Source organism: Balaenoptera ricei, chromosome 7 (assembly GCF_028023285.1).
Source record: "Balaenoptera ricei isolate mBalRic1 chromosome 7, mBalRic1.hap2, whole genome shotgun sequence".
Classification (NCBI taxonomy): domain Eukaryota; kingdom Metazoa; phylum Chordata; class Mammalia; order Artiodactyla; family Balaenopteridae; genus Balaenoptera; species Balaenoptera ricei.
Genome location: NC_082645.1, coordinates 39,153,871 through 39,179,373, shown reverse-complemented (window position 1 = coordinate 39,179,373; position 25,503 = coordinate 39,153,871). Strand labels below are relative to the sequence as shown.

Below are 25,503 nucleotides of genomic sequence, written 5' to 3'. Positions count from 1 at the left end.
CGAAGGGTGGACAATATATTTTAATTATGAAAAATGCATAGTGGTTTTGCAATTTCTTTAAGCCATAATCACATAGTTGTAGATATCTGGAGTCTGGAATCTTCTTTACTGTAATTTTTATTATTTTCCTTGAAATCTACTGAATTTATTAGGTTTCGGATTTAAAATTTCTCCTTTCCCCTTCCCCAGGTTAAGTGAAAGACAGGAAGTAAATGAGAGACCCTAATAATCTATAATAAAACTCTGCTACCACTTATAATTTTTATGTATGTATATTTCTTTTTAACGGAGATTCAAATGAAAGCAACTTGTCTAAGTGCATTTTTCTTAATCTATTCAATAACATTAAAGAGAAATCACACATGACAGCGCAACAAATTAGATGGGAGATACTAAAAAACTGCATTTAAGTGACTAGAATTTATAAAGATAGAACTTTGATAAAGAAATGATTCATAGTATAAAGACTTGGCTATAATCAATGTATATTTCTTTAACAGCACTAAAGCTTACAAGTATCATTTAATCAACTACCCAAAGGAGCTGCTTAAGACAACAAGAAAGCAGGAAAAACACTTTTTAGATGTCACATTCCATGAGCTAGCAACAATCCCCTTTAAAGTACCAAAATTTTCATATAGATACAGGTTAGGGGATTTGGATTAGCAAATTTACTCTAGTTATGGAAATATTCTAGAGGTGGTTTAAAAATGGGTCCACAGCTTGAAGAAGGGGAAAATGAAATTATATATTTTATCTCATTTAATCACCATTACCACCCTATGAGATAGTATTTTGATCCTCATAGCTGTCATCTTACTGCAAATAAAGGATTATAAGCTTCTAGAAGTCAAAGGCTGGTTTAAGACTAATTTACTGCTATTCTATGCAAAATCACGTTTATATTCAATGATAAGAGATAGGTTGGTATTCAGCAACAGATGGAAAGCACTGCTAGAGTAGGTAGAGATCAGATGATTTCTGAAGAAAGTTACTTCTGTTTTAGCCTGGGGAATAATATATTATATAACATATTAATATTTTATGTTTATGTAATATGATAATAAATATATTTTGCTTAATATTTATTTCATTAAATACTGATCTATTTATGTCTAAGAATATACATTTATGTCATTATTTTAATAACTAGTTTTATTATCTATATCATGTGCTAGGTGCTATAAGCATCACATAATTATATCCAGGAAAATCTAGTCTGTTAGTTAGTTTATGCTGCTATACTTCAAATGACATTTGATCTGGTCATTTTTCTACTTACAAACATTCAATGACTTCTAGTTAAAGATGGAAGGTAGACCATACATGTTTTTACTTCTTTTAAGACCTACTAAAATGATAGTAAAGGAATAAAAAATAAGTGACACCACAATGTATGGGGAACAGACCATCAACAGATGACAGATTTCAAAAAATTAATGTGAACAGGAAAATACAGAGAGAAAAATGCTGCAGTGGAGCACAGGAAACCTCAGCCTACAGTAGACATGGAGTGGCAAAAGCTAAGATCGGACCGATCAATCTGCGGAACTACAGAGAGGTTCAAAGGCTCGCGGATGCCCAGTGAGAGAGCAGCAATGAGAGCAGCAGTGAGAGGTGGGGCTGAAAACGGGGAGATTAATTTAAGGTTTGTATAAGGAACAGCTGGCACCCACATCCACTGAAGCAAGGCATTCCTAAAGAAATAATCAAAGGGTTCCTCTTGGGGAAAATCAATCCTATGAATAGCTTTTATCTCTGGCATTTAGGGACTCTCGATTGTAATGAATGGGTCCCTGTCCTAGCCACTCTAAACACCTGAAATCGGGAAAAGCTGCCTTTGTATGCAAAGCTCCCAATCAGCTGTTTATTTCCTCACTGTTATATATGAACCTGTGTCCAAGAATTACCAGATATTTACAGAAAGCTTCCTGCATAAAAAAGAGGGGGGGAAAAAAAAAGCAAACAGAAAAATGAAGCTGAATTGGAGGAAATGGGTAACTTAGGGAAAAAAGATGAATTTTAAAAAGAACTCTAGCTAGTATCCTCAGGGACAGTGAGCAGACATCATACACAAAATAATATGAGTGATGATTATAATAGTAATGATAATAGCAAATACATATGAGGCTTACTACATTCCAGATTTTATTCTTAATGTTTTATGTTTACAAACTCATTTAATCCTTAGAACTCTGAGATATGTAGACTATTATTATCCCCATTTCAGATTAGGACAGAGACAGAGAATTTAAAATTGCTCAAGGTCACAGAGCTACTAAGTGGGAGACAGGGATTCAAGATCAGTCTGGCTCCAAAATCTGTGCTCTTAATCACTACCCTCTTCATCTTTAAACAAACAAAGACAAACAAACAAAACTCCCAGAGAATATGAAAGACTCTTGAAAAATGAAAACATAATTTTATGTTTCAACCCTCCTATGAGTCTCTTTTTTTGGTTTGGTTTTAGGAATTGAGAGCATTGCCTGGAAATAGATTTTATAAGAAATAGAAAGTATTATTATAAAGAAGAGACATTAGATGTTCATTCAGCTCATGTGGTCCTTCATAGAATAACAACAGTTACAGAAGGAAAGAACAAGAAGAAAAAAAAGAAAAAAGGAAGGACACTACTAAAGAAATAGTACAAGATGATTTTCTAGGGATTAAACTCCTCAGATGAAAGTGTTCACTGAATACAACATGAACAGAAAAAAGCCTATACCAAGCACATCACTGGGAACTGAAAACACCAAGAAAAACAAGAATGGACCCCAAAAGTTACCAGAAGGAAAGAACAGATGAGCTACAAAGGACTAACTCAGGCTGGTGTAAATAAATTTTAAAAGATTGTGGAGCATCACCATCCAAGTTCAGTGGGAAAATGATTTGTACCCTAGAATCCCAGACAACCTACAATTCAGATGGCAAGCAGTTAGATAGGCAGCAACTGCTTATCCTCAGCACATTCTTCAAAGGCGGTACTCTTTCTACAATTTTTAACACAATGATTGTTAAGACTATTATAAAAACAGTCAGTTGTAGAAGTGGTACAAAATGTCAGTTTTTAGACTGTGTCTCATGTAGAGCAAGTAGTCGAACGTGGCACCTTCTAATGCTTTTTCTCCCTCTCCAATACTGATGCACAAACCCCGCTTCTCCCTTTTCCCCCAGTCAGGCCCTGCTCCCATGCTTGCACCTTCTGATGTTAGAACCTGGATACACTTCTAGTGAGAATAAAATAAAGAACATTCAAACATGTGAAAGTTTAAAAAATTTATCATCCATATAATCTTTCTTAGAAAGTTGCTAAGGGATATGCTTCATTAAAGGAGGATGTACAACGAAAAAGAGAAAAAATGTGGGTTGAGAAGAGGAGGAAAGGGAAGCCTTAGGATGACAGTTGTGCAGCCAAAGGATGTAAGGACCTAGAAGAGCAGTTCCCAGGGAAAACAACAAAAACAAAAAGAGATGTCCAGAATGTTTCACATAATGAAGAGTTGGAAAGAATTGGGAATATGACAAAGAAAAACAATGCAAGAAAAACAAAAACAGGCAATTAGAAATTTTAAGAAAACTGAAAAATGGCCCAAGTAAGGGCATATAACCAAAGAAGACTACTTGGGACTACAATTAATCATTAATTCAAATGATTCTGTATCTGGCACTATTTTAGTCACTGAGATTATAAAAGTGAGGGGGAAAATAGTAAACCAAAAAAATCAAAGAAATTAAAGTAGATAATCCTTGTCTCCTTGAAACTGTAGTCAAGGATGGGGAGAGTGACAATAATTTAAAAAATTAAGTGAATAAGTACAATAAGTGAAATACAATAAGTGAAATACAATATATGATTTGTATTAACAATAAGTGCTACAGCGAAAAATACAACAGACAGTAAAGCAAGAATCCTAGGTAGGGGAGTTGCTATTTCCGATAAGATGGTCAGGAACAGCCCTACTGAGCAGCTGCTACTTGGGTCAAGAACTTAAGGAAGGGCAGGATCAATCAATGTGGTCCTGTGGGTGAATGGATGTTCCAGGTGGTGGGAACAGAAAATGCAAAGGCACTATTCACACAATAATATATAAATGCTTAATTATGGTTATAAAATAGATGTAAATGGCATCAATTTTAGAAATACAAAAATGAAAGAACTGAGAACAGAACCACGGAGAATGTGGACACACTTATCCTCATCTGCTAGAGGGGACAATCCCAAAGCAGCACCTATAGTTAATGGGATAAGAAATAAAGGTATTATAAAGGTATACTGTCGTATCCACAGTTACAACAGAGAAACCAAAAATAGAGATAAAACCAAATGAAGAATGATAGAGAAAAGGTAGGGGTGGGGTAGGGTAAGTGAGTGAATTTATAATGCCTCCTTTATTTGTATGTGTGTGTATGTGTGTGCGCGTTACTATATGATGCCTAAAAGTGATAAATTAAAAAATCTGAGGTGGAAGCAAATTACTTTTACCTGGATAAATGAAGATAAATATTAGAAGGAAAAGTGGAAAGAGAAGTGAGGCATCAGTGGGAAAAGGGGAACCAAAGAACTATTGATTTTAACCATGTGCATATATTAATTTGACTTAAGCACACCCACCTACCTACACACACACATACACACACACACACCCCCTTTGGAAGCTCTTAGGATAAATAACACTGCCTACAGGGCCCTGCCTGCCTCACCAGCCTCACTTCATGCCTCCCTCCCCTGCACTCTCTGCTCTGACCACGTTGGCCCCCTTTCAGTTTCCTGAGCAAGCGAGTCCCTATGCTGTTCCTTCCATCTGAAATGTTTGGCCCAATATTCACCTCTAGGCTGACTTATCCATTAGGCACAGCGGGCACAATTGCCTTGGGCCCAAAATACTTTTAGGAGTCCATGAAAATGTTTTAGTTTCTATTAAAATAAGGAAAAAACCCACTTTTCGTTGAAAGAAAATGTTTTAGTATATAATATTAACATATTTGTCTTCATACCAGTATAATCACAAAATACGATTTTTAATATTCTTATGGAGGAAGGGGCCCATGAAGGCAAAAGTGCCTAGGGCCCATAAAAGTCACGGTGTGGTCCCTGCCTATCCTACTCCCCATTTCCACCTGACCTTGTGGATCCTACTCATCCCTCAGATCTCAGCCAAAAAGCCCCTTCTTCGGAGATCCTTTGCCTGATTTTCCCAGACTATATGAGGTCCCTACATATGTTCTTGCATTACCTTATAATGTGGAAATGAAATAAATTGTGTAATTTTCTGTTTAATGAAATCAGGAACTGTGCCTATCTCATTTACCACTATGTTCCCAGTACAAAGCCTTATATGTATTGATGTGAGACCATGTAGGACTGAGAATTTTCTACTGTGGCTCCCTCAAGCCCTGGTTCAGGTTTCTGATCCCAAATTTACTACTTACTATTTAATCTCTTATTGACTCAGTTTCTTCATTTAAAAATGGGGATAATAATGGAGTTTTGAGTTAGAATGTGAATTAGAATAGTGACTGGCATATAGTAAACCCTATATAAAGCCTCGTTACCCTTCTTCATGTTATTAGATGATTACGAGAACACTACCCTTTTTATTAGTATTATCATCATTATTATTCCATACATTGGGTGAGTTAAGTAAATGTTTAAGTTTGTTAACTTCCTCCCTCTTACTATCTATTATGTAAATATGTTTTAAAAGAGGGTGGAGTCATTTTAAGAACTTAAGTCACAAAGTTTTTAGAGAAGAGTTAGAGCAAAGAGCTATAAGGATGGAAGGAAATGGAGATTTTGGTAACTGAAAATACATAATTATCCATGAATTCAAAACCTCAGGGCTTTCAAAATAGCCACACTAACCAGTTCATAATTTTACATAACATCGGGCTAGAAGAATGTTTTTAGCAAAGAGTAGTAAATCAGAATTCTCTCAAACATAAATTTCCATGAAAATCTAATAAAAATGAGAGGTGGAATTTATTATCTTTTTTAAAAAAACTTACCCATTTCCCCTGAATAGATGCTCTACACAGTTGAACACAATTTTCAATAGTGATATTACTTTCTTGGGGTTACAATTTTTTATACATAATTCCATCTGAGGGTAAATAAAAATACATACCCCCAAAGCAGTAAAAATAAAATAAAGCAACATTAAATGAAAAGCCTGCCAACGGTTTTCATTTTGGTAAACATTTATCTTAACATTTAAGCTTCAGACTCCTGAGATGATGACCCTTGGGATAAAATGACAGACTCAAGTCTTGATTCCTTCTGGTATTTCAAACAATACCCCACAAACTAAGGACCATTTATTTTGAGGATAAATGACTGTCTAGGAGGATTAATGTCCTCGGGCTTTGCCTGGGGTCTGTAATCTCGTCTAATCATTATTCACAATCACCCAGAAAAGCCTCAAGCTAAAACTGTGATTGCGATTTAGAACTAAACTTGCAAATTCATTTTAAAAAATTCTTCTTTCATGATTTCATTTTTTTGTTTAATTCATGTGCACCTTTAGACATGAACTGCAGCAAACATTAAAACCTAGAGCAACAGTCAACATGTTTTGCGTGTTGCTTTCCTCATTAATTTATGAAAAAGATAAGCCATCTTTTTATTTGAAAACCAAAATAATTTTTATAAACGCAAAAATGAATTGAGGGATGCAGTATTCCCTGAAAATAAGGGAATAATCTAGAGTCAAATCATGCCACAAATTTCTTTAATTAGACCTTTCACATTTTTTTTCCTTAGCATGTAATTTCTTGCCATCTATCTTGCCAAAACTTTCCATTCCTGCTTTATCTCTAGGATTGACTGCTGGAATCCTCTCTCTGTTCTTCCAGTAACTCTGTCTACTTTAGTTGATAGAGAAATACAATTTCTTACTGATTATAACATTTAAGAGTCTCTTCTCTGAATAACAGCAATTAAGAGTGAGGGCTGGGCTTCCCTGGTGGCGCAGTGGTTGGGAGTCTGCCTGCCGGTGCGGGGGACGCGGGTTCGGGCCCTAGTCTGGGAGGATCCCACATGCCGCGGAGCAGCTGGGCCCGTGAGCCACAATTACTGAGCCTGCGCTCTGCAACGAGAGAGGCCGTGATAGTAAGAGGCCCGCGCACCGCGATGAGGAGTGGCCCCAGCTTGCCACAACTGGAGAAAGCCCTCGCACAGAAACGAGGACCCAACACAGCCATAAATAAATAAATAAATAAATAAAAACAAATACTTTAAAGAGTGAGGGCTATGTGTCTCGGACTGCCTGGGTTAGAGTCAGATTCCTTACCTCTATAAAAGGGGATAATAAAAGATTTTACCTCAAAGCACACTGTAAGGATTAAATGAGATAAATAATTCAAAGTATTTAGTAGATTGACTGCTACATAGTAAGCACTGAATAACTGTTATTGTTGCTAATAATGATAACTTTTTAGAACCTTTTATTTATAATACTTCTTAAATATCTTCCGAGAAAACTGGATAAAAAAACATTCTTGTGACTTTGGATAAGCTTCAGTTAAGCTCTCTGCTCTTCTGTTTTCTCATTTATAAAATGAAATAATCTGGCAATATTAACCCAAAGGACTCTCTTAACTATAAAAACTTACATGATATTACTTAGCTGTGACGAAGGTTCAGATTTATTTTCCTTCTCTGCGTTTGATATGTATTGACAATCTTATTTCCAGTTGAGACTAACTCTGGTTTTTTTATACTTCTTCTTTGAATAAGAATCATGTCTAATGATATTCTGTCTCTTTCTGGCATTAGTAATCATGAGATACTTTCTTAACTTCTTATGATGAACTTTTACATTCAGTATCAAACCCCAAAGAAGACCCTAAGATGGTATTGCTTTCTTCTGAACTCATAGCTCAAAAACTAATCAGATATTAACCACATATAACAAATGAAATTCTAACTAATCCAAGGATTAAAAAAAAACAACAAACCCTGTTATGTTTCTGGAGAGGCATATACAAAGTTCTACTCAAAAGGCTTGGAAAGTCTTTTTAATACAGTAACATAATTCACAATTTAGGATAGTGCCTTATGAGGACAGGAAAATAAAATTTATATCATGGTATAAGAAGAGTTATAGATTCTAATGAGGCATAACTTTAGTAGAAAAGGAAGCTGAAGCTTTTTATTAAGATATAACTTTAGTAACAAAAAAGTTATATGGATATCATACAGATATGTATATTTAATCAATGAGAGAGGAGTAACATAAGTATTTAGTATAATTAAATTCTCATAGAGGCTATTTTAAAATCCTAAATTATGTAACAATAATCTTAACTAATGCTGACGTTTGGTTTAACATTATAAGTATCTTGTAGTGAAAGTCAGTGATTCCAGCAAGACAAATTATGGCAGATGTAAAATACAGGTTAGTTAAAAATACCTTTAAAGTCAGTGTGCATACTGAAGTATTTAATGATATAATATCTGAATTTGCTTCAAAATAATACAGATGATATAAGTGAAACAAGATTAGCTGTGAGTTCTTAATTACTGAAGCCAGACTGAGGTACATGGGGGTTCATTATACTATTCTGCCAAATACTCTGTGTTTAAAACCGTCCGTAATATACACAGTTCAAAAAAAAAGCCAATGTACCAGCAGACACCAAAGCCAGAACCCATGAGGAAGATGATAGATTTAACCTCATAAAAATGCTAACTTTATATGGCAAAAAGAAAGTACATAAAACAAAAACAACCAGCTTTACAACAAATGTTAAAGGAACTTCCCTAGGTGGGAAAGAGACCAGCAACATAAAACAACCTTGTACACATATAGACTGCTATATCAAAACCTCATGGGAACAGCAAACCAAAAAATTACAATACATACACACAGAAAAAGAAAAAGCAACCCAAACACAACACCAAATATAGTTATCAAATCACAAGAGAAGAGAACAAAACAGAAAGGGAAGAAGAAAGACCTACAAAAACAAATCCAAAACAATTAAGAAAATTTCAATAGGAACATACATATCAATAATCACCTTAAATGTAAATGGATTAAATGCTCCAACCAAAAGAAAAAGACTGGCTGAATGGATACAAAAACAAGACCCATGTATACGCTGTCTACAAGAGACCCACTTCAGCTCTAGGGACACATACAGACTGAAAATGAGGGGATAGAAAAAGGTATTCCATACTAATAGAAACCAAAAGAAAGCTGGAGTAGCAGCTTTTTAATCAGACAAAATAGACTTTAAAATAAAGACTGTTACAAGACACAAGGAAGGACACTACACAATGATGAAGGGACCAATCCAAGAAGAAGACATAATTGTAAATATATATGCACCTAACATAGGAGCACCTCAATGTATAAGGCAAATGCTAACAGCCATAAAACGAGAAACTGACAGTAACACAATAATAGTGGGGGACTTTAACACCCCAATTACCCAATGGACAGATCATCCACATAGAAGATCAATAAGGAAACACAAGCCTTAAATGACACATTAGACGAGAGAGACTTAATTGATATTTATAGGACATTCCATCCAAAAGCAGCAGAATACACTTTCTTCTCAAGCACGCAGGGAACATTCTCCAGGAGAGTTCACATCTTGGTCCACAAATCAAGCCTCAGTAAATTTAAGAAAATTGAAATCATATCAAGCATTTTTTCTGACCACAACGCAATGAGATTAGAAATCAATTATAGGAAAAAAACTGTAAAAAACACAAACACATGGAGGCTAAACAATGTTACTAAACAACCAATGGATCACTGAAGAAATTAAAGAAGAAATAAAAAAATACCTAGAGGCAAACAACAATGAAGACACAATGATCCAAAACCTATGGGACGCAGCAAAAGCAGTTCTAAAAGGGAGGTTTATAACAATACAATCTTACCTCAGGAAACAAGAAAAATCTCAAATAAACAACCTAACAATACACCTAAAGCAACTAGAGAAAGAAGAACAAACAAAACCCAAAGTTAGTAGAATGAAAGAAATCATAAAGATCAGACCAGAAATAAATGAAATACAGATGAAGAAAACAATGGCAAAGATCAATAAAACTAAAAGCTGGTTCTTTGAGAAGATAAACAAAATTGATAAATCTTACATCAGACTCATCAGCAAAAAAAGGGAGAGGACTCAAATCAATAAAATTAGAAATGAAGAAGGAGAAGTTACAACTGACACCACAGAAATACAAAGCATCAAAAGAGACTACTATAAGCAACTATATGCCAATAACATGGACAACCTAGAAGAAATGGACAAACTCTGAGAAAGGTACAACTTTCCAAGACTGAACCAGGAAGAAATAGACAATATGAACAGACCAATCACAAGTAATGAAATTGAAACTGTGATTAAAAACTTCCAACACACAAAAGTCCAGGACCAGATGGCTTCACAGGTGAATTCTATCAAATATTTAGAGAAGAGTTAACACCAATCCTTCTCAAACTCTTCCAAAAAATTGCAGAGGAACAAACACTCCCAAACTCATTGTATGAGGCCACCATCATCCTGATACCAAAACCAGACAAAGATATCATAAACAAAGAAAATTACAGGCCAATATCACTGATGAATGTAGACACAAAAATCCTCAACAAAAGACTAGCAAACCGAATCCAACAACACATTAAAAAGATCACACACCATGATCAAGTGGAATATATCCCAGGGACGCAAGGATTCTTAAACATACACAAATCAATCAATTTATACACCACATTAACAAACTGAAGAAAAAAAACAATATGATCATCTCAATAGATGCAGAAAAAGCTTTTCACAAAATTCAACACCAATTTATGATAAAAACTCTCCAGACAGTGGACATGGAGGTAACATACCTCAACATAATAAAGGCCATATACAACACACCCACAGCAAACATTATTCTCAATGGTGAAAAACTGAAAGCATTTTCTCAAAGATCAGGAACAAGACAAGGATGTCCACTCTAGCCACTTTTGTTCAACATAGTTTTGTAAGTCCTAGCCACAGCAATCAGAGAAGAAAAAGAAATAAAAGGAATCCAAATTGGAAAAGAAGAAGTAAAACTGAAACTGTTTACAGATGACATGATATTATACATAGAAAATCCTAAAGATGCTATCAGAAAACTACTAGAGCTCATCAATGAGTTTGGTAAAGTTGCAGGATACATAATTAATACACAGAAATCCCTTGTAGTCCTACACACTAACAATGAAAGTTCAGAAAGAGAAATTAAGGAAACAATCCCATTTACCATCGCATCAAAAAGAATAAAATACCTAGGAATAAACCTACTTAAGGAGGCAAAAGACCTGTACTCTGAAAACTATAAGATACTGATGAAAGAAATCAAAGATGACACAAAAAAATGGAGAGATATACCATGTTCTTGGATTGGAAGAATCAATATTATCAAAATGACTATACTACCCAAGGCAATCTACAGATTTAATGGAATCCCTATCAAACTAATAATGGCATTTTTCACAGAACTAGAAAAAAAAATTTTTACAATTTTACAACACAGAAGACCCTGAATAGCCAAAGCATACTGAGAAAGAAAAACAGAGCTGGAGGAATCAGGCTCCCTGACTTCAGACTATTCTACAAAGCTACAGTAATCAAAACCATATGGTAATGGCACAAAAACAGAAATATAGATCAATAAAACAGGATAGAAAGTCCAGAGATAAACCCACACACCTATCGTCAACTAATCTATGACAAAGGAGGCAAGAATATACAATGGAGAAAAGACAGTCTCTTCAATAAGTAGTGTGGGGAAAACTGGACAGTTACATGTAAAAGAATAAAATTAGAACACTCCTTAACATTGTACACAAAATAAACTCAAAATGGATTAAAGACCTAAATGTAAGGTGGGAAAGTATAAAACTCTTAGAGGAAAACATAGGCAGAACATTCTCTGACATAAATTGCAGAAAGATCTTTTCTGACCCACCTCCTAGAGTAATGAAAACAAAAACAAAAATAAACAAATGGGACCTAATGAAACTTAAAAGCTTTTGCACAGCAAAGGAAACCATAAACAAAATGAAAATACAACCCACAGAATGGGAGAAAATATTTGCAAATGAAGTGACCAGGGAGGGATTAATCTCCAATATATATAAACAGCTCATGCAGCTCAATAACAAAAAAACAAACAGGGCTTCCCTGGTGGCGCAGTGGTTGAGAATCTGCCTGCCAATGAAGGGAACATGGGTTCGAGCCCTGGTCTGGGAAGATCCCACATGCCGTGGAGCGGCTGGGCCCGTGAGCCACAATTACTGAGCCTGTGCGTCTGGAGCCTGTGCTCTGCAACGGGAGAGGCCGCGATAGTGAGAGGCCCGTGCACCGCGATGAGGAGTGGCCTCCACTTGCCGCAACTAGAGAAAGCCCTCGCACAGAAACGAAGACCCAACACAGCCAAAATAAATAAATTAATATTTAAAAACAAACAAACAACCCAATCAAAAAATGGGCAGAAGATCTAAATAGACATTTCTCCAAAGAAGACATACAGATGGCCAAGAAACACATGAAAAGATGCTCAACATCACTAATTATTAGAGAAAAGCAAATCAAAACTACAATGAGTTATCACCTCACACTGGGCAAAATGGCCATCATCAAAAAATCTACAAACAATAAATGCTGGAGAGGGTGTAGAGAAAATGGAACCCTCCTACACTGTTGGTGGGAATGTAAATTGGTACAACCACTACGGAGAACAGTATGGAGGTTCCTTAAAAAACTAAAAATAGAAGTACCATACAATCCAGCAATCGCACTCCTCGGCATATATCTGGACAAAACCATAATTTGAAAAGACACATGCACCCCAATGTTCATTGCCGCTCTATTTACAATAGCCAAGACATGGAAGCAACCTAAATGTCCATCGACAGAGGAATGAATAAAGAAGATGTGGTACATATATACAATGGAATATTACTCAGCCATAAAAAAGAACAAAATAATGCCATTTGCAGCAACATGGATGGACCCAGAGATTGTCATACTGAGTGAAGTAGGTCAGACAGAGAAGGACAAGTATCGTATAATATCGCTTATATATGGAATCTAAAAAAATGATACAAATGAACTTATTTACAAAATAGAAACAGAGTTACAGATGTAGAAAACAAACTTATGGTTACCAAGGGGGAAAGTGGCAGGGAGGGATTAATTGGGAGATTGGGATTGATATATACATAGTACTATAAATAAAATAGACAATCAACAAGGATCTACTGTATAGCACAAGGAAGTCTACTCAATATTCTGTGATAACCTATATGGGAAAAGAATCTGAAAAAGAATGGATATAGGTATATGTGTAACTGAATCACTTTGTTGTGCACCTGAAATGAACACAACATTGTAAATCAACTACACTCCAATATAAAATTAAATTAAATTTAAAAAAGTTTAAAAAGAAGCATTCTAGCCAAGGAGCATTTATATTCTATTATTTCTAGTCATAATATATGTACATAAGTATATAATAATATATAATGAATAATTATATATGTATTATTATGCATCATATAGACATATATCAATAAATTCAGAAAGACATATGACAACATATAAAAAGTACTTATCTCAAGGTGGTAAGATTACTATACTTTTCTGTATTGTCTTTTTTTTTTTTACAATGAACATGTATTAATTTTATAATAGAAATATTCTTTAGAGGTGTTTGTATGTCTTAACTATTTTGAGAAGTCTGGCATTTTATTTATTTTTATTTATTTTTTGAATTTTAGAATTTTATTTATTTTTTTATACAGCAGGTTATTAGTTATCCATTTTATACATATTAGTGTATATATGTCAATCCCAATCTCCCAATTGGCATTTTAATCTATAGATGTCAGATGTTTTTCATATTCAATAAATATTAAGTTCACAGACAAGAAAACTATAATTATATGAAGAATTCATGGAGAGAAAACAACTCCTACCTTCTGGAGAGAAACTGATAAAAACATAACATGTGCTGTGAGACCCAGCAGCGTAATGGAGGCAGTAAATCTCTAGATGCTCTATGCCTTTACGAGTCCCTATAAAGGAGTACCTCTTCTCTCTGTAACAGAAATAACATAGACACACACATTTATTTAAAGGACAGGCTGAATGAAAATTATCCTTAAGTACACAGTGGAGCTATACAGGCTGCTGCCTGTTTTCAAGTGGGGTCTCAGAGAAAAACAGCTGGAAATATTACCACTTTTTAAAAAAAATAAATTTATTTATTTATTTATTTTTGGCTGCATTGGGTTTCTGTTGCTGTGCACAAGCTTTCTCTAGTTGCAGCGCGTGGGAGCTACTCTTCATTGCAGTACGTGGGCTTCTCATTGTGGTGGCTTCTCTTGTTGCAGAGCATGGGCTCTAGGCGCGCAGGCTTCAGTAGTTGTGGAAAGCGGGCTCAGTAGTTGTGGTTCGTGGGCTCTAGAGCGCAGGCTCAGTAGTTGTGGTGCATGGGTTTAGTTGCTCTGCGGCATGTGGGATCTTCACGGACCAGGGATCAAAGCCGTGTCCCCTGAATTGGCAGGCGGATTCTTAACCGCTGTGCCATGAGGGAAGTCCTATTTTTTTTTTTTAATTTACCATTTTAACCGTTTTATTTATTTCCTTTTGACTGTATCGGGTCTTAGTTGCGGCATGAGGGATCTTTGTTGTGCCATGTGGGCTTCTTAGTTGCGGCATGCATGCGGGATCTAGTTCCCTGACCAGGGATTGAAGCCAGGCCCTCTGCATTGGAAGCGTGGAGTCTTAACCACTGGACCACCAGGGAAGTCCCCCATTACCACTTATTTGTTATATGACCTTGGGAACATTACTTATCCTCTCTGTGCCTTAGTTTCTTCATCTGTAAATAGGGATAATAACAGTACCCAAGTAGAAGGGTTATTATAAAGATTATATTCATAAAGTACAACAGTGTCAGATACAATAACAATAGTGTATGCCATATATGTGGTTTTTAAAGATAAATACCTGAGTGGGGTTGATTATATTAATAGAGACTCTTCACAGAGCATATTACTTTCAGTGATATTTTACTTCTGTTAACATCTCAAGTAATTCTCACTTCAGTGCTATGAATGGATATTATTACCACCTGGCCCTCAGCTTTGCAATCAGAAACTTGATTTTATCAGAGCTCCCCAAACTGTTACAAACTCACAAGAACTGATAAATTTAAAAAGGCAACTTTTTGTTGTTCCAAAATGATAGCAGATGGACTGGATATAATACTATTTCCTGCTACCTGGTCTATTTAAGTACAAACCACTTAGCAATTACCTGTTCAGTGTAAAGATAAAGCAAGTAGAATTGAAAAACTCAAACTGGACCTTCCATCAAACCATAGTAGTGTGCTTTTCTACTGTGTTACTAATCTCCTCTTACACTTGATATGATACCTTGAGAAAGCATCACCAATGGAATATTCTTGCCAAGAATGTTTAATCTCAATCTAATAATCAAAAACAAAAATCAGAAAAATCTAAATTAAGGGACATCTTGCAAACAATTTGCCCAGACTTTTAAAACATGTCAACAACATGACACAAAAAGTCTGGGAATTTTTCTTTTTTTTAAGTTTAAAGGAGATTAAATGGATATGACAACTGAATACAATGCACGATCCTGAACTGGATCTTGGAATCAGGGGAAAGAAAGACAGCTATAATTACTGAACAGTTGGGAAATTTAAAATACAGACTTTTAAAATCCTTATTAGTTAATACATTTAAAATTAGGTGGATTATTCCTGTAAATAAAAATTATTCATTCATGCGTTTATATGCATCATAGTTAATTAAACATCTATTCAGCGTGATAGGCCTGCAGATAATAAAAATTCTTGCAAGTAACAGACCCTAAAATACAGTCTTGGCCTGGCCAAAGAGGTCAGGTGAAGGGTAGTGCGGGCCTCTCTATCTTAGTCTGGCAAGTCAGCAAAGTGGCTAAACCACCATCTGATATATTTGGGACTCAGGCCATCTTCCTACTGAAGTGTTTTCCCTTCTAATGAAGGGGAAAAATTCAGAATGTTGGAGCAGGCTGCTGCTTCATGCAGCCTTCAATAAAGTTCTACAAGAAAGAGTGGCACATCAGGAAGCAGAGAAGGGAAAAAAAGATAGCTTTGCCAAAAGAGCTACTTTCTGTCTGTGGCTGAGCGTCAGATGATCTGGAGCTCGGCAGGACTGAAGAAGCCAAATTATAAATGTTTTATAATTATCTTTTATTTATTTTTGAATAGGTTATTTGCATGATATAGAATTTGAGAGATATAAAAAGGCAGTGAAAAATTTCCCATCCAGTCTTGTCCCCCAGACATCTATTTTCCCTCCCCAGAGGCAATCCCTGCTACCGCTCATGTATTCTTCCAGAAATGTTTAATGCATTGCCATATCTATACATGTATTCTTCCAGAAATGTTTAATGCATTGCCATATCTATACATGTATTTACAGAAATGGAGCAGGTTATACACTCTGTTCTATACCTTGCTTTCCTTATGTAATATGTTTTGTCAGTTGATGACTTCAGTACATAGAGAGCTGCATTATTATATATTATTTTCATAAAGCTTATACTGTAAAAACTATAGAGTAGATAAGAACTCAAGAGGACACAACAGGTGTTTTCCCATGGAAAGGAAAAAAAATACTGGCCACCAGACAAAAAAGAGCATTGAGGTATCTGAATGTAGAGTACTGAAGATGACAACTGAGAAAGGTAGCTGGGAGGATTTGTCTGAAGACATCTTTGGATTCAGAGAGTACCAGTGCACTGTGGCAGAACATCTGAAAAGTTACTGAAGCCTTTGCCATGAGAGGGGTGCAAAAGTGGCTAAGACTGATCTGGCAGACATTAAGGAGACTGGGGTTTGAGGAAACAGGGTGAAGAGTACCTGGTCCTCACAACTGGAGACCACAACAAGAACCGCAGCAGTAGACTAAGTATATGAAGTCCAGAGGCCCAGCAAGAGGAAACACATCTCAGTGGATGACGGCACATGGTGCCCAAATGCCAAGGGCCCTGAGTAACTCAGCAGAGACCAGCAAGCAGAGAGAAGAATGTGGAAGCCCATGCTTATCCGCTGATATCAGGATGATATGAGTCTCCCCAGGAACTTGGGGAAGAGCAGAAGGGAAGGAGAGGATAAGAAGAAGAATCTTAGTTTAAAGCCTAAATTGACTCAATTTTAACTCAGAAGTGACCAAATTGCTACCAGTTGGTAAGATTAAGTTTTCCTTTATCTATGGAAGTGATGGGGTGGGGGGACCAGGAGAAGAGGTTTGTGAGTTAATTCTGTTTCACACATAGGCAAACAGTATTTTACACACTTAATAAAATTTAAACCTACATAGCTCATAAGGCTGTTATAAGGATTCAATGAAATGGTTGTGTGAAAATGTACAAAGAATAAATGGTGTGATTTTCTGGTTACAATTTTTTTTTATATCTTTATTGGAGTATAATTGCTTTACAATGTTGTGTTAGTTTCTGCTGGTTACAGTTTTTGATAGCAACCTTTCTGTGACTTCCCTCCAAGTTCTGGGGAACTTCACTGTGGTCCCATAATTCCAGATTTTATTATACATGCCCACTTCCAAAGAGTATTAGCTTTGAAGTAAGTGAATCCTCAGTTCAAATTCTACCTCTGTCACCCACTAGCTGTAAGAATCTTTGGAAGTAACTTAACTTCTCTGAGTCTCTGAACCTTTATTCATAAAACATAGTGTGACAATCAAAAATTATGTTATACTGTATTAAGTGAAATAATGAAATGTACACACGATATTGTCTTTAATAACCAAAAATTATTGTATACATATATTATGTATATAATTATATGTATATATATATATATATAATATATATTATGTATTAAGATAATGAAACAAACAATTACTTCCTCTAAAGGTTAAACAATGTTGCCCAGTTTTTGATTTGGAAATTTTGATAATCTTGTCCATGTCCTGACTCTAATATATTGAGCTCTGTAATATATGGCTCTTGGTTATTGTTCCCAGGGCAATGGAGTTACTAAACATTCCCACACACTGTGAAGAAAGCAGGCCTGTGTCATAATAAAAGCATTCAATATAAAATATATGATATATAAACAGCAATCTCTTCAAATCTTACTCTGAGACTGAGTATAGGGATTGGATATGGTAATTTCCCATTTTCTTAAAATAGAAATTGTCTTTATAAAAAAGGTATTTATCTCAAATCTAACACATGTTAGAAAGAAAAAACTACTCAGTAGATAATAATGTTGATTTCTGGTTAAAGATGGTAGATTGAACATATACTTAATTCCATCCCCTTTCAAAACCACATTAAAATACAATATAATATTAAATATTTCATTAAAAAGCATGAAACAAGAAAGAAAAAGAGAATGAGAGATGAATGACAGTACCAAAATTTGGAAACTAGACGGCAGAAGGACTACAGCTAACTGACTTGGCAAATCCAAACAAACTAAATCTTAAACCAGTAGGAGGTAAAGCCAGGAAAAAATTTTATTTGCATTACAGTTTCCAAGAAACTTAGTAACTGGTAGCACCCAGACTTATGGAAGTAGGTTAAAGGTAAAAATAAGAGCAAGGCTGGTTGGAAGTCTGTTTAAGAATTAGTCTCTTGCATTCCCTCTCTACCATCCGCAACTGGACAAGTACCCCTCCCTCTATCATCCTAGCAGAAGACAATGTTTATTCTTTGGAGTGGTAAAACAGAAGGTTCCCAAACTGGGAAATTTGGAGAATTCTGGTCAGCAGAGTATTCTACTGAAAACAGAACTGAATGAAATTTTATACTTTGAATATGAGATCCCAAGTCCTCTTCTACTTAGTTTGTAAAATAAACTAGTAGCGCATCTTGTAACCTCTAGGTAGGAGAGTGAAAGACTCTTCTTTGGAGAATCTAACTGGATTAAAAAGAAGGTTCTCAATAAATTGACACTGGGAGTTCCTGAACAAAACAGCATAGTCAGATCTATGGAATCCACAGTCATCAAGCCCCAATTATGTATTATCTAGATATCCCCCTTTCTTATCACCTTAAACATGAGCAGTGGGAAAAAAAAAAAAAAAAAAAAAAAAAAAAAAAACATGAGCAGTGGGAAATTAATGGATTAAATGTGAAGCTGAAAAAAAATCAAGAAGTAGAAATATAATCATTTATTTAGAGATATTCTTCTTCATAAATACTAAAAGAAACACCTAAAAAGAACCAAAAGTGATTGCTTCTGGTAATTGGAAAAATGGTGAAAAGAGGTATAGAACAGGAAACTGCTAATTTCTTTTAAAAATAAGTCTTGTAGGACTACTTGATTTTTTAAACAATGTGCATGTGTAACTTTGATAAATATAGAACAAAACAGTATAAAATTAACATTAACAATGATCTGTAGGAACTTAGCAATTCAAATTTAAATTCTTAAATGTGGCTGCGTATGAACTGCTGTATTGTCCAACCTTAAAGGGTAAGTTTCTAGAAAACAGGTGTTACACCAGACAAATATCTGCTATGGCAGCCAGCACATGGCAGGTAACTAAACATTGCTACTTTAACTGGTAACAATGAAAAACAAAAACAGGCCCTGTGGTGGGTTCTAGACCTCCTGGGTTCAAATCTTGACTCTAACCCTTTCTAGTTATACAGTCTTGGACAAGATATTAAATCTCTTTTTGTTTATGCTTCCTTATCTGTAAAAGCCTCATTTCATAGGAATGTTGTGAGTGTTAACATATATTATAGGAAGAGTGTTTAGCACAGTGCCTGAAGCATAAGGAATGGTTAATAAATGCTAGCTATTTTAATTTTAATCCCAAAATCTTAACTCTGGATGTTAAGGATCATGTCTACTGTACCTCCTCCTACTCCCTTGCACAGACCTTATGACATTTTATTTCCCACAAATGTCTTGTTCAACAACTCTAACCCTAACCATCACCCTAAAATCAATATTGCCCGGTTCACTTCAAAACACAAACTAGAAATAAATATCTGGAACCACCTCTTTTGTCTTATCCATTCTTACTTTCCTTTTCCTTTAAGGCAGCCTGGAGCAGGATTTGTAACCAGAGGACCTAAGTTTGGGTAGGTCATTTAGCCTCTCTGACTATCCATTTTCTCATCTGTAAAGTGGAGATGATAATACCTGCTGGAGTGGATACTTGAAGTTTGCCTCTCCACCATGCTTTTCTGCTACTTCTGCTAACTGTATACCAATTTTCCTTTTGACAACTCACCCGTTCAACAGCTTTAGAGGTGGGCCTAACTGCCAAAGCCAGTCAGCATAGCCCCCTATCCCTCTGTCCACAGTGAGGTTTCCAAGGATGAATACTTAATCAGATCAGGACCACTGACACTCAAAACTGTCAGTGACACCAAGAGTGGAGCTGACAATGAAGCCAATTCAGGGGATAAGAACTGGGAGCCTCAGATTAGTCTTTCTGGAGACCATTCTATCCTATAAACCACAATATCTCCTTTTAGCCTAAGCTTGTGTGTGTGGAGTGGGGAGGGAGGGGCGGGGGGAGGGGAGGGCAGAGAGGGCGAGTGTTCTTCAGTTAAATGAATCTTAACTCCTACCAACCATGTAAGTATTATCTCTACTGTTTCTAAGATCAACTGAGATAATAAATATAAAAATCTTGGATAAACGTAAGAGTATGCAAATGTTAATTGTTAAAAATTGTAATAACATAAGCCCGATTTCTTCACAAAGTATACTATCCTTGTAATAGTTATAACTTATTTTCACAAAAATAAAGTACCTTATTAAAAATCTGAACATGATGGATAGTATTTGTGAATATATATTTTGCATAAAAAATATAAGAATGCACAATTGTCCAAATTATTCCAGGTCATGCATGTGACAGCAGCTCAGACGGCTTCCTTATCTACCAAATTTAAAAGGTTAGGCTAGTACACCCCAAATCTCTATTTTACCCTTTGATATTTAAAGTTGTATGCTCCATAAACCTATTTGAATCCTTTTGAAAATATGTATTCTGTACTAACTACTTACAAGTGAATTTTATCAGACTTACTTAGTAAAGTCTAGAGTAGTACAATTATTTTATTATTTATAAGTAAAACACGAATTAAAGAGAAATTGAAAAATGGTACCTAGTCCCTAAAAAGCTGATTTTATAAATGTATAAAATAAAATACTCTGAAGTCAGAATAAAAACTAGAAATAAATGATATGCCAAATGACCTCAAAGGCTATAAAAAGGCATTTGTTTTCTTAAATAGATCCATCTCTTCCTGTCTACAGGATTAATCTGACTGACAATTCTTTTCTTTCTGGCTAAAGCAAAAGTAAACTTTAGCTCAACTCCTGTTTCATTTCTCAGAAACGAAATAAGTGCAATTGAAATAAATGCTGCTTTACAGTATTTGCTTCATCTGATATCTCCTAGGTCTTATCTCTAGATTATGCTCCTTTAGGTAAAGGATGAGATAATCAGGTAATAAGGATGCCTTTGGTCTCATTTTCCATTATCAATACCTAATGATAACAATGAATATAATAATGAGAAAATCATGAGCATGAATGTATACATTTTTTTCATGATGGAAAATATCCAATACAAAATGGGAAAAAAAAACTGGGCTGTAATGGCATTTTTTAAAGAAAGAAAATGATGAGATAAGAATGCTATTCTTTAATTAAAAACAAGTTATAATATCAGGGTCACTGGTAAAAGTTTAATACCAATTAAAAATAGTATTAGACAGATAATTAGTCAGGAAACATAATAAAATGCTTAAATTCCAGTCCAACAAAACCAACAACTCTTCTTAATAAACTGGATTATGAAGAATGTGGTATTTTAATAAATATACTTTAAGTCAGTTTTGTCCTTCAAAATGGTTATCTTCAGAGGCTGTAAACCAAGCCCAGAAATGCCAGAATTGTGAAAAATATTTCTGGTATTTCTCTTTTGTAATTGACTCTATAGTTAACTTTTGTACCACACAAGATCCCTTGTTGTTTCTGACCCCAAAAGGCGTACATAACTTTTGACCCACTAAGCTTAGTTTGACATGACATTTAGTTGGTTTAAGAATTCAGATGAAACTAGTATGTGCATGCAAAATAGTATGTTAAGGAACAAAAGCAATTCAATAAATATTTTGTGCAAAGGCAGTATCCATGGAGTAAGTCTACAGTTTCCAAAAGTGCTTCTGAGAGTCAAAAAATAATATTTTAAAATGTTGTTTGTCGCCTTCCCTATAACTATGTCTTAAATTAAGAATAAAATAGCAGTCTGAATATGCAGACATAAAATATCAAATTTCAGATTGTGAGAATAAATTTTTTTAAAACAGCAGCTTCTAAAAATTAATTCAATTTAACAGTTATTGAATGTATTCTATATATCTACAGGAGTGCTAGGTGCAATAGAAAACAGCAAAATAAGTAATATACAGGCCAGGTGTTCAGAGCAATTATAAGCTAAGTGGAAGAGAAAGTTACGTACAATAACCAGTACAACATTCTACTTCAGTTCTAGACTTAAACATTCTAAATAAAGCTAAAATCTTAGTTATATAAGCTAATTTACATTCAAACGTTTTAGTCCATAGTTTCTCATGTCATTCCTTTTACCACTAGCATTGTGTACCATTATAAATACATATCACATCACATTGTATAAACTTATTTATATATCTGCTCCCTCAGCTGGTCTATGGGCTCCTCCACATGAACTAGAGGTCATGGCACAACATCTACTGTAATGTACATGAAAACAACTGTGTGAATCATAAGGCAGGAAGTTAAATTACTGAAAGAAAGGCAAAGTGGTATGAGAAAATCAGAAAAGGAATGGTTTTAATTCCCACTGGAGAAAGCTTCAAAAACAAGGGAGCATTTAAAGAAAACTGAGATCTTAATACACAGAAACATAACAAGAGAGAGAGGATTATGGGCAGATGGAACAGGAAAAGTTTGAAAAACTATGAAGGTAAAGAAGGTACTGGGTATGCTTTAAAATATTCATAATCCAGTATCACTGGAATTCCAAGCTTTTGTGATTGATTGATAGATGTATTAACTATAGGGAGGGGTACTGGGAATAACACTTAGACAAATTAGCAGCAATCTGAGTGGGTCATCTTTCCCAGACCTGTACTACCGGGGGACCAACAGTACAGGTCTATCAAAATGGTGCCACAAAAAATGGCCTTTGAAAATCTATTCATATGTCTGAACACAATTCAGATGTCTATATTATTTTAGAATAATGTAGAGCACTCCTTACCAAATGGCATTTCATGGAATAATACACTCTTAGAGAAATGCAAACATTTGCAGAACCCAGTTCAATTCAGTATGTTTTCCCAAATAATTTGACCATGGAACATTTTTGCCATAAAATTCCTGTTAACATCTCAGTTTGGAAAATATTATTGTAATTTCCCTATTTTTAATATATAAGGTATCACTATACTTTAACTTAAAATTTGAGTCATCAACTGGGTTATTTCATGCATTATGATGTTATATTACTACTGGGAACAACTCCTAAATATCCACCAATTTGGTAGCAAACAGAGGATATGAGACAGTATCATAATAAGAAATTATCAATATAAGTTTACTTCATCTTATATACCCAAACCTACATGGATTATTTAATAGTTTATGGTGGATTAATCATAGGCTACAGTGAAATTTAGTCAGATAAACATAAGGTTTGATTTAGCTACATCTCCTTAAAAAATATAAAGAAACTGGAAACAAGATGAATGTCTACAAATAGGGGAATAGTTAAAAAAATTTTGGTACCTCCATACTACACAATATTGCAGTCATTAAAAAAATAAATTAGAGCTATTTCTACAAAGCACTGTAGAGTTAGAAATGCAAGGTGCAGGTGTGTGTGTGTGTGTGTGTGTAATCCCATCTTTTAAAGCAATGAACAATTCCTCTCTCTATATGTGTCCATGTATATATGTGTATACACATTAAGTATATGGAGGATATATACGAGATTAAGAAAAAAGACTGCATAAAAATATGATAATTTTACTGGTATATAAAATAAAAATAAGAGCTAAGAAAATGAAGAATATTAAGACCTAGAGAAATTACATCAAAGTTGATTAAAACTAATACAATAAATCTTTCCTATTTGATTTCTTTGATGAATTCCCATTAATTATGGTAGGGGCTGGGGCAGGTGGGATGTACATTTCGTAGCATGAGTTATATATTCTTTCATGGTTTGATTCCTACTTTTCTCACATTCCCAGTATATAGTCTACATTCCAGCTATAGTAAACAACCTAGCATTTACTGGGATACTCTGTGCTACTTCATAATCCTGTGCCTTTGTACACACCGTGTCCATTGCCCGAAATGTCCTTTTTCTTGCTTCTCTGCATGTTGAACTCTTAAAAAGTTTATGTGTAAGACTTAGTCAAACAAATATTAAAAATACAACCTGTTGTATAATAAGCATTGAGTAAGTATTACAGGAATTCAAAGTCCTGACTGGAGTAGTCAGGAAAAGCTAGTAAATGAATTAGGTCTTGAAAGATTAGCACTTGAACAGAAGTGAGGAGAGAGGGTACAGGCATACCTCGGAGATATTGCAGGTTCAGTTCCAGACCACTGCAATAAAGCAAATATTATTCTTAAAAAGCAACTCACACAAATTTTTTGGTTTCCCAGTGCATATAAAAGTTATGTTTACCCTCTACTGTTGTCTATTAATTGTGCAATAGCATTATGTCTAAAAAACGGTGTACATACCTTAATTAAAAAACTTTATTGCTAAAAAATGCTAACAAACATCTGAGCCTTCAGTGAGTCATAATCTTTTCCCTGGTGGAAGGTCCTGCCTCGATACTAATGGCTGCTGACTGATCAGGGTGGTGGTTGCTGAAGGCTGGGGTGGCTGTGGGAATTTCTTAAAGTAAGACAACAGTGACGTTTGGTGCATTGATTGACTCTTGCTCTCACAAACAATTTCTCTGTAGCATGCAATGTTGTTTGATAGCATTTTACCCATACCCACAGCAGAACTTCTTTCAAAACTGGACTCAATCCTCTCAAACCCTGCTGCTGCTTTATCAACTAAGTTATTGTCATTTCAACAATCTTCACAGCATCTTCATTAAGAGTAGATTCCACCTCAAGAAACCACTTTCTTTGCTTATCCTTAAGAAGCAACTCCTCACCCATTCAAGTTTTACCATGAGATTGTAGCAATTCAGTCACATCTTCAGGCTCCAAATGTTGTGGCTGGTTTGATCTTCTATCCAAGACCACTAAAACTTTCTTCATATCAGCAATAAGGCTGTTTTGCTTTCTTGTCATTCATATGTTCACTGGACTCACACTTTTAATTTCCTTTAAGAACTCTTCCTTTGCATTCACAACTTGGCTAACTGTCTGGCACAAGAGGCCTAGCTTTCGACCTGTTTTAACTTTCTACA

General features: G+C 35.1%; 1 protein-coding gene across 15 annotated transcripts in view; it reads right to left on the bottom strand.

Moving 5' to 3' along the window:
• The window catches only part of MBD5 (methyl-CpG binding domain protein 5), a 413,153-nt gene that overhangs the window by 128,877 nt on the left and 258,773 nt on the right, over positions 1 to 25,503 (bottom strand). For 14 of the 15 annotated variants that reach the window (XM_059927806.1, XM_059927809.1, XM_059927808.1 and 11 more), the window contains 2 exons: positions 24,645 to 24,676; positions 13,977 to 14,098 (listed from right to left, as the gene is read on the bottom strand). The gene's annotated coding sequence lies outside the window, so the exon portion shown is untranslated. The remainder of the gene's footprint in view (positions 1 to 13,976; positions 14,099 to 24,644; positions 24,677 to 25,503) is intronic. The other variant, XM_059927799.1, reaches the window with a different exon arrangement.